Source organism: Adiantum capillus-veneris, chromosome 15 (genome assembly GCF_014529385.1).
Source record: "Adiantum capillus-veneris isolate H3 chromosome 15, ASM1452938v2, whole genome shotgun sequence".
Lineage (NCBI taxonomy): Eukaryota > Viridiplantae > Streptophyta > Polypodiopsida > Polypodiales > Pteridaceae > Adiantum > Adiantum capillus-veneris.
The window spans coordinates 29,489,858-29,498,649 of NC_140945.1; positions in this window are offsets into that span (position 1 = coordinate 29,489,858).

The following is an 8,792-nucleotide window of genomic DNA, read 5'->3' on the forward strand; positions in this document are numbered from 1 at the left end:
GTCTGCCCCTGTCCGCGAGTATACACATGGCAAGAGTTTGAGCACCTTCAGAAGGAGCATCCCACTTGGATGAACTATCCACTACTGCCAGTTCCTAAGCCAGGTGACTACCTTACAGAAGAATATATGATCAGATCATTGACTGAAGCTGAGGAAATGTACAGAGGTCTCCCAAACCTATCTACAGGCATGCTAAGGAAAATATGTCGGATGCTACTAACCTGTATACAGGTATACCACCAGATGGAGTTAACCGACACTCCCTGGTTGGGTTTTTTGGAGGGTACAAGAGGCCTATACTATGATCTATCCGGCCAACCAGATGAAGTCATTTTGCATGGATTTTTTTCTCGTCTAATGTTTTTGCCCAGCTACTATCTCCAAACATTCGAAGAGGCTTTCTACACCGGCTTCTTCTCCTATAATTCAAAGATCTTCAACATCGAAGTCGCAGACCTTAGAGCAAGATATGTAAGTTATATAGCGATCGAGTTGAAGCATGGGATCCAGAATATCCCACTATCAGCCATTGAAAAGGAGAAGAAGGCCCAGTTCAAAGCGGCCCTTAAGCTTATGGCAGGGCGCAGATTAGAAAGATGTCCACTCAATTGGACAGATGAAATTCCAAGCGCTTAACACACTCCACAACAACCCATGTCGAGGACGACTTGGTTTAGGAGGGGGGGAGTGTTGCAGCTCAGCAACAGTGGATAGCGGCCACCACTACATCAAGTCAAATCCCCGCCTTTTTGTATTAATTTTCTACTCTGAAGTCGAGCTCGTAATATTTTTGCTATTCAAATGTAAAGGGTTTATCTTCTGGGGCCATGGGCTTCCAAGTTGTACTGATTCCCAACTCAAGCACACAATTGATTATTGAGCCATGTATCTATGGGAAACCCTCCTCCCACAAGACCTAAGTATAAAGGTCAAAATGAAAGGGTTTAGGAGGGATGGATTTTATGAGTTAGAAAAACTCTCTGCGCGGGCAGCTTATCTATTTTTGTGTGCGCATCTTCTTTGATTGCTATCTTGTGCTGCACGAGTCGCATTGCAGAACCGAGACCACAGGCGCGTTCAGCTCATCGAGCTCTTCGATTCAACGCCAACCAGTTGCCACGAGACGCTACTTCACGAGCATCGACCTACGGACTTACAGGTGAGTTTTAGGGAGTTTAGGGTAGATTTCAGTGAAACCAACCATAGAGTAGGGTAGCTCTCCCTTAGACGCAGCTGTAGAGACCATCTGGGACCGTTTTCGACAACTTCCATTTTGCTGTCAGACAGTAAGCGTGTTTTCTGCCAGGGTGCAGAATTCAGGTTTGAGGGTCTAGGTAGCTTGGGGACATGTAGGAAATTGCCTACGGTGAGTTTCGTGTCAAACCGAGGTCATTAGCCCAAGGTTTAGCTTAGTTTCGTGACGTAGGAGGTTCTTGGCAGATTTGGGTATTCCCGCTCACACCGGACTTAGAGATCTTAGATGACCATTCCATAGGTATTCGACAAGAGGTTGACACCCTCTTGGCGCGCCTCCATGCCCTAATCGGGTCAGTGACGTCCCTAGTTGACATCTTTATGTGTTGAGTAGGTTCTCGCTTGCTACGAGCGACACTCGAAAAACAATCTCCTTGTGCATCTCTTGCAAGGAAGAGACTATGTACTTAGTGGGGACTTGGATCATGCTTTATTTTTAGTGGAATAGGCAAAATCGATCCATCGCATTGCCTTGGACACCATTGAGAACATGCCATATTGCCTTGAGATGGTCTTGCATACAAAGTGCTAGAAGAAACTTTAGATAATCCCCTGCAACCAAAATGGTTGAGTGTTGTCAAAGCAAGCCTAAACTCACTCTCTCTCTCTCTCTCTCTCTCTCTCTCTCTCTCTCTCTCTCTCTCTCTCTCTCTCTCTCTCTCTCTCTCTCTCTCTCTCTCTCTCTCTCTCTCTCTCTCTCTCTCTCTCTCTCTCTCTCTCTCCCCATTCATACAATCCAACAATAAGCACTATGATTCAATTTTGGCCTCCTTCTTTTTGAGTGTTGCCACAGTAAGAAGGTCTTGCATACAAAGTGCTAGAAGAAAATTGAGTTCCCTTGCATGTCTCAAAATGGTCGAGTGTTGTGGGAGCAAGCTTAACTCCCTCTCTCTCTCTCTCTCTCTCTCTCTCTCTCTCTCTCTCTCTCTCTCTCTCTCAAGAACTCCCTCTCATTCTCCTTCCTAGGAATTATCACTATACCCTATGTGTTCCCCTTAATGGGATAGAAACTTTCGCACGTTTTTCCATTCCCCCACTTTCTTCCAGGGGTGTTTTAGAGAGTCTTACAGGATGGCGAGCGAGTTTTTTCGAGCAGTGAAATAAATGAGCGAGTCCTTCAATAAAGTTTTTATGAATTAGAGAGATTTTTAAAAGTGATATAAGACACAATAGACATGGCAGTTGTGATAGGATAAGGGAATTGTGGGCCAATGTGAGAATGGGCCTTGCGAACAACCTACGTGTCCATGGGGTGTTGGTAGGACAACTATAGCCAAAGAGAATGACTACTTCTTTGCTATCCTAGGGACACATCCTAAGGCCACATTCAGGGGTGTTTCCTCTATGTCTGTTGCTTTGATTGGCAAAGCAAGTTTATGTTGGTTGCCAAGCCTACCAGTTGTTGGGTTCCCTTAGAAACCATGCTCTTCCATCTTGCGTTTGTGTGGGAAGTGCAAATGCAGAGCTTCAAGCAATTAGAATGTGAACATGTAGCAGAAAAAACAACTAATAGGAAATTTTGTGTTATACCTTTCTATGCACCTGCGTCCACCCTTTGTGAACCTACTGTCTTCACCTAAACTTAATCTATATACTGCTATATCATCTTTGTTGTTCATGATTATAACCTACTTTTCAATATTTTTCTCATATATAGCAAGCCACCAAGTTGTCGATCTCTTGCCTAATATTTGCAAAAAGTTGAATTTTAGTGTACTTTGAATTGATGCAAATCATGAGTGCTATTTTAGAGGGTTGCAAAGGCTGTCGCTCCATTTTGGTTGCTGCTATTGATGACAACCCCAAGTGGTATTATAGCTGCTTTGATTTAACATGGATGATGAGCGTTAATTTATAATCGCATTATCATTATCTATAATTTATCTTGTTATTTTGTGTCTTTCAACTAATTGTGCTTTTATTAAAGTTTATCTAGAGCCATGTATAGCCTAGGCATAGTCTAGTTGAAATCACCCCAACAACCAATAGAGCAGGCCCTTTCATGCCCCTCTTAAACAGCAAAATCTTTCTACTCCTCCCCACTAGTTATGCGTTGTAAGTGAACGAAAAGGATGGTTCTCACTTCCTCTTTGCACATGTATAAGGCTAAATAGCTCGTCTGTTGTGAGCAAACCAGCCTATGTACTTCTCCCCATCAATTAGCTACTCCTATCAAAATCAGTTGCTACCATGTGTTGGAAATCTACCACTGCATGATTGGCCCCTTTCACCAACCCTTATCACTGTTTCCAATCGCATCTCTCCTCGTATGCACATTATAGCCGATAAAATAGTGGTGCTCTCTACAAGTGAGGCAGCTTGCATCTTGGCCGAGCTCTGTAAAAGCAACTACACCCCACTCCGTCTGAGGTGGCCGTCTCAGGTGCCATATAAGCCATTAAATCAGAGGGATTGTAATCCCAATAAGAGATGTCATCAATAGGAGTAGCCCAAAATAGAGTCACGGCCTTTGCAGTCCTTGAAAATAGCACTTATCATTGCTAGCTAGAACTCGTATGCTCCAACAAAGACTACTTTGGAGGTATGTGATACAGTTTTTGAAAATAAAAAGAAGAGGAGAATTAACAAATATTCTCATGATGCAATCTGCATAAAAAGGTCGAACTTCAGTTGGATGGTCACGCTTAGTGGTAGATGGTGGCACATGCGCATGCGACAAGTATGTAGTGAACGTTAGGACTCTCTCTCTCTCTCTCTCTCTCTCTCTCATATGAAGGCCACATGGAAGGCTCTATCTCTGTGATGTGATGCACAATATTGCAACGCTCTTTTTCTGTCTGCAAGTTATAATTGAAGAAGCCCATTACGGGCTGCAACTTGGGCCTCTTGAATAACAAGTCTTGAGTTCAACTCTCATCAAACAGATCTTTGAGGCCTCTTGGGATGGTTTCCTACGACGTTAAAATCCTCTTCTTCTTCTTCTTCTTCTTCTTCTTCTTCTTCTTCTTCTCTCTCTCTCTCTCTCTCTCTCTCTCTCTCTCTCTCTCTCTCTCTCTCTCTCTCTCTCTCTCTCTCTCTCTCTCTCTCTCTCTCTCTCTCTCTCTCTCTCTCTCTCTCTCCGCCCCCCCCCCCCCCCCGGTTTAGCCCTAGCCCATGACAAGCCTGTAGCCACCGTGATATTTCTCTCCATTTGAAAAGCTGCAACCTAGCTCGCTTGCTCTCATGCACTCTCTCTCTCTCTCTCTCTCTCTCTCTCTCTCTCTCTCTCTCTCTCTCTCTCTCTCTCTCTCTCTCTCTCTCTCTCTCACACACACACACACACACACACACACACACATCTCTGACAAAATACACGAGGAACTTGTGTGCCCTAGAAGATATTACGTAGGTTGAAATGCAACGAGCGAAAAAGAAACAAAAACCTCATCGGTATACACCTTGCGAACACTGCTGGAATCAGTCCGCGCCAGCGCGGACTGGTTTCGACAGCTTGCAGAACATTCAAGCAGAGGCAGCACGTGGCAGCAGGCCGACTTGAGCGAATACTGCTGGAACCAGTCCGCGCCGGCGCGGACTGGTTTCGACAGCTTACACAAGGCTCATGCGGCTGACGCAGTTTAGAAGCTAATCAAGTTCATAACGAGATTGATTGTGTGCGCTACTTTTGACCAGCCTCATTGTTCTTGGATTTCACACTGCATATTTGGAGGCAATGGTAAATGTTTTCAGTCAGTGTACTGCTCGGGCTATGAAAAAATTTGAGACTATGCTTCTTGAGGCTGAAGCAAAGCAATTTGACCATTTTGAAGTTGACATGGAGCAAGAGTATTCCAGCTTGGCTTTGGACATTATTGGATTGAGTGTGTTCAATTATGATTTTGAATGCATAGCAAAAATGTCTCCGGTCATACAGGTATGTGTTTCTCTTAAGCCAAGCACTTCTGCTTTTATGATACAAAGAACGACACGTGTACGTAGGAGGCCGCGGAGATGTTTTGCGAGTAAAGCGCTCATCGTCTTACATTTTTCTGTACTTTGTTAATGATTGCATATGGCCAAGATAACTGCTTTGAGGCGGACATTGTGATTGTTTATATCCCAAGAAATGTTGTGCATATGTCACAATGCCTCCTAATCAGGCAGGCTGCTTGGCATCATGATTAGCAAATATGCTGCGAACTCACCCCCACTAACAACCCACATTCACATTCACCTCTTGACAATGCTCAAACAATGTCTAGATTGGACACCAGTTGCCTTGGATGTCCTATAATTGACTAACAGCAATGTTGTACATAACTTCTCCCCCAACAAAATTAGCCTTTTTCTTTAAGAGATGGCATCAAGACTCGGATAATGAATAGCCCCTCCTTCCATTCCACCTGAGGGAGGGTGCACACAGCTATTAGAGTGGCTCTGCAACATAGCAAAATTGCCCCCAATATCGAATACTCAATGAAATTGGGCCCCATAAGTGATGCCACATCAGATGTCCTGTGGCGTAAGAGAAAACAAGAGAACTTTCCAACCGATTGAAATTCACCATTCAGACTTCTGCATATTATAAGAGTTATCTATTTAGCATCATTTCCAAACAGATTAATTTCACTATTGACTTAAGGAGTGGTTGTGATTGGACTGAACTTTTACTTGTTCTCCCCCAGATTAAATATTGCATATCACCATATCTACGCCTGTTGAAAACTGCATGATATGAACACACAACATCTCAATTCAAGGACTTGAAGCAAGGAAAATTCTCCTGGAGACTGATGGAACTTATCAGTTTTGGCCGTCGACGTTATTTGGATTGATTCTCCCAAAGCTTCGTAGTGTCAAAACTAAATCAAGCAATGACCCTCTGTGCTTATGTAGCTGGGATCATGCCAAGTCATCACTGATGTAGATGAGTCAAAATTAGTTTATTCTTTAGGAGTGATCCGTTCAGCTTCTCAGCTCTTAACTTTTGATGTGTAGGCGGCTTATGGTACATTGTATTAGGCTGAGCACAGATCCACATTCTACATCCCATATTGGAAGCTACGCTTCGCGAGCTTGGTAGTCCCTCGCCAACGGAAATTTCAAGAGGACTTGAAGGTGATTAATGCTTGTCTTGATGGATTGATCAAGGGGGCACGAGAGACTCGCCAGGTTTGTTCTTCGCGTGCCTAATGCGTAACCTCTCTTTTCCATACAATTTACATACAACATTGTTTAAACTTAAAACAGGTGTGGTCGTAGGGCCATACTTCATACTTTCACGCTCTTTCTTACAGATTAATAGTGTCTTTGTAGGCTCACTTGAAATATCTTTTGTGTGTATGTACATTAGATACAAAGCTTTGTGCTAGTAATTATTTATATTTTTTGATGTTAAGGAGAAGATTAAAGAAATCCTTCGCTTTACCTCTCCTTACTAGAGCAACTGTCTACAACTTGCTTTCATCGTTTTGCATGCGTAGAGATATCATGTAGAGCTAAAAATCCGCTATCATGCAGAGATGTCATGCAGGCCTTTACTTGACCAATGCATTGGAATAATAATGACAAAGCTTGTGAAACAGATGCAACACAAGTTTAACAAACACTTCGGCAACTCTTATCCACTAGTGTGGCCTTCAGGAAGTTTGCCACAGCCAGCTGGGAGCAGGGAGGTCGTAACTATAGATGTCTGACCCATTTGTGTTGAGAAGTTGGTCAAATTTAATATAACATGAGTATTTTCTCCAATATACCTCGCGCTCACATCAATTTATCAAGGGTGTTGCTCATATTTGCTCGAAAATTGGCTTTGCTCGATTTTCTTTGCTCGTTGATTGGAAAGCCCCTGTTTTAGACATGATACCTCATTTGGCTAGAGGAAACAATAGCTTGACCCCCTATTTACTAGCTTACATAATACATGTAAAAGTTTATAGGTACAACCTCCTAAGTGTGCGCCCCCCCCCCCCCCCCCCCCCCCCCCCCCAGGCCCTATGCAAGTGGGACATGTATATGTTAAAAACATTCATTAACACATGGAAACAAGCCCATCATGTGGTGTTAGCATGACACTAACATGTACAACAATGCACACATGGTTGCATGTAATGAAAATGGCCTATGAACTTTGAGAATAGAGGAATTAAGAAAATTAAAGTGAGCATTTTTGTGAAATCACTTTGAGAACATAAAGGGTGAACTTAATTGATGGTAGCAACATGAACATAGTACTTAATTAACTTGGCATGAACAATACTTTTGCAAGAGAGAGTATTAAAGAACATGACAATAGTTGAGGATCCGATTTACTTGGAGCCGGTCCCCCCTCCAAAAGGCGTTTGTATTATAGATTCTCCCATTAAGAGAGACTTGGTACAATACAATCTTTGTGTTCCTTGTGACCTTGGCGATGCTATAAAGATGGAAAGCTTCATGCATCAGAGCACAACATAAACTTTGCAAAAAACATTAACTATCCCAAGCCTCAGTCCCAAGCCTTCAAACACCTTCGAAGGTGGAGAGAGCTAGCGGGGAATGAGGGTAGGGAAGAGGAAGAAGAATCATTCATAGGAGAAAGAAATAGTTTCTCACTTATCATCACTCTTCTTGCTTAGCATTGCATAATAGCATAGTAATGAAGAGGAAGAAGATGGCAAGCTTAAGCATTGAAGCATGGCTCTTGGTTGGATTCACATTCCATAGCCAAGATTGTTGGTGTAGGCTCTCAACTTCTCAACAAGCTTGGAGAAGGAGATGGAGCTCTTGCACTTTGCACTTCACACCATGAGAAAATGTGTGTGTGTGTGTGTGTGTGGGAGAGTATACCCCCTCTCAAGCTTGTCCACCTCTCTCTCTCTCTCTCTCTCTCTCTCTCTCTCTCTCTCTCTCTCACACACACACACACACACACATTATTTAATTATATCATTTGTACATGTGTCCTCTTTTTCCTCTTTGAGAGAAAGAACTTAATTGTTTATTTTTACGCATCTAAATTCTCATTGGACCCCTTTAAAGCCTATCCAATAGGATTCAAGCACATCATGAGGGCCACATGTGGAGGATTTTGACATGTGTCTTTTATGCTTCTTAAGTGAGATGGTTTGAATTGAATACTTCAAGCACTTAGTCAATTAAGCGTGGAAACCTTTTATGCCTCTTGAGAGTTTATCTTTGAATTGAACACTTCAAGAACCTTAATCATTTAAGCATGAGAATCACCTCAAGCTTGGGCAAGGTTTCCACAAACACTTTAAGCACTTTAGTTAGCAAGCCGGCAAGCACCTCATGCTTGGGTAGGATACCCACCTCAAGGTAAGCTCTAGCTTGCCTAAGGTCAAAGGACTTTTTAACACTAACTTTTGGAGGTCTTCAATGAAGCTAACCCTAAGGTCTTTTAAGCTCCATTAGATGCATGTTGCTCTTTGATAGACTACCTCCTTTTGGATCCCTATTGAGATGTAACCATCTCTCCTCTTGGTCCCTTGCTACTCCTCTTGGTCCCTTGCTAAGGTAAATCTAGAAACACTTATTGCACATTGCTCTTTGGTAGACCGGCTCCTTTTGGACCCCTATTGAGATAAGACCATTTCTCC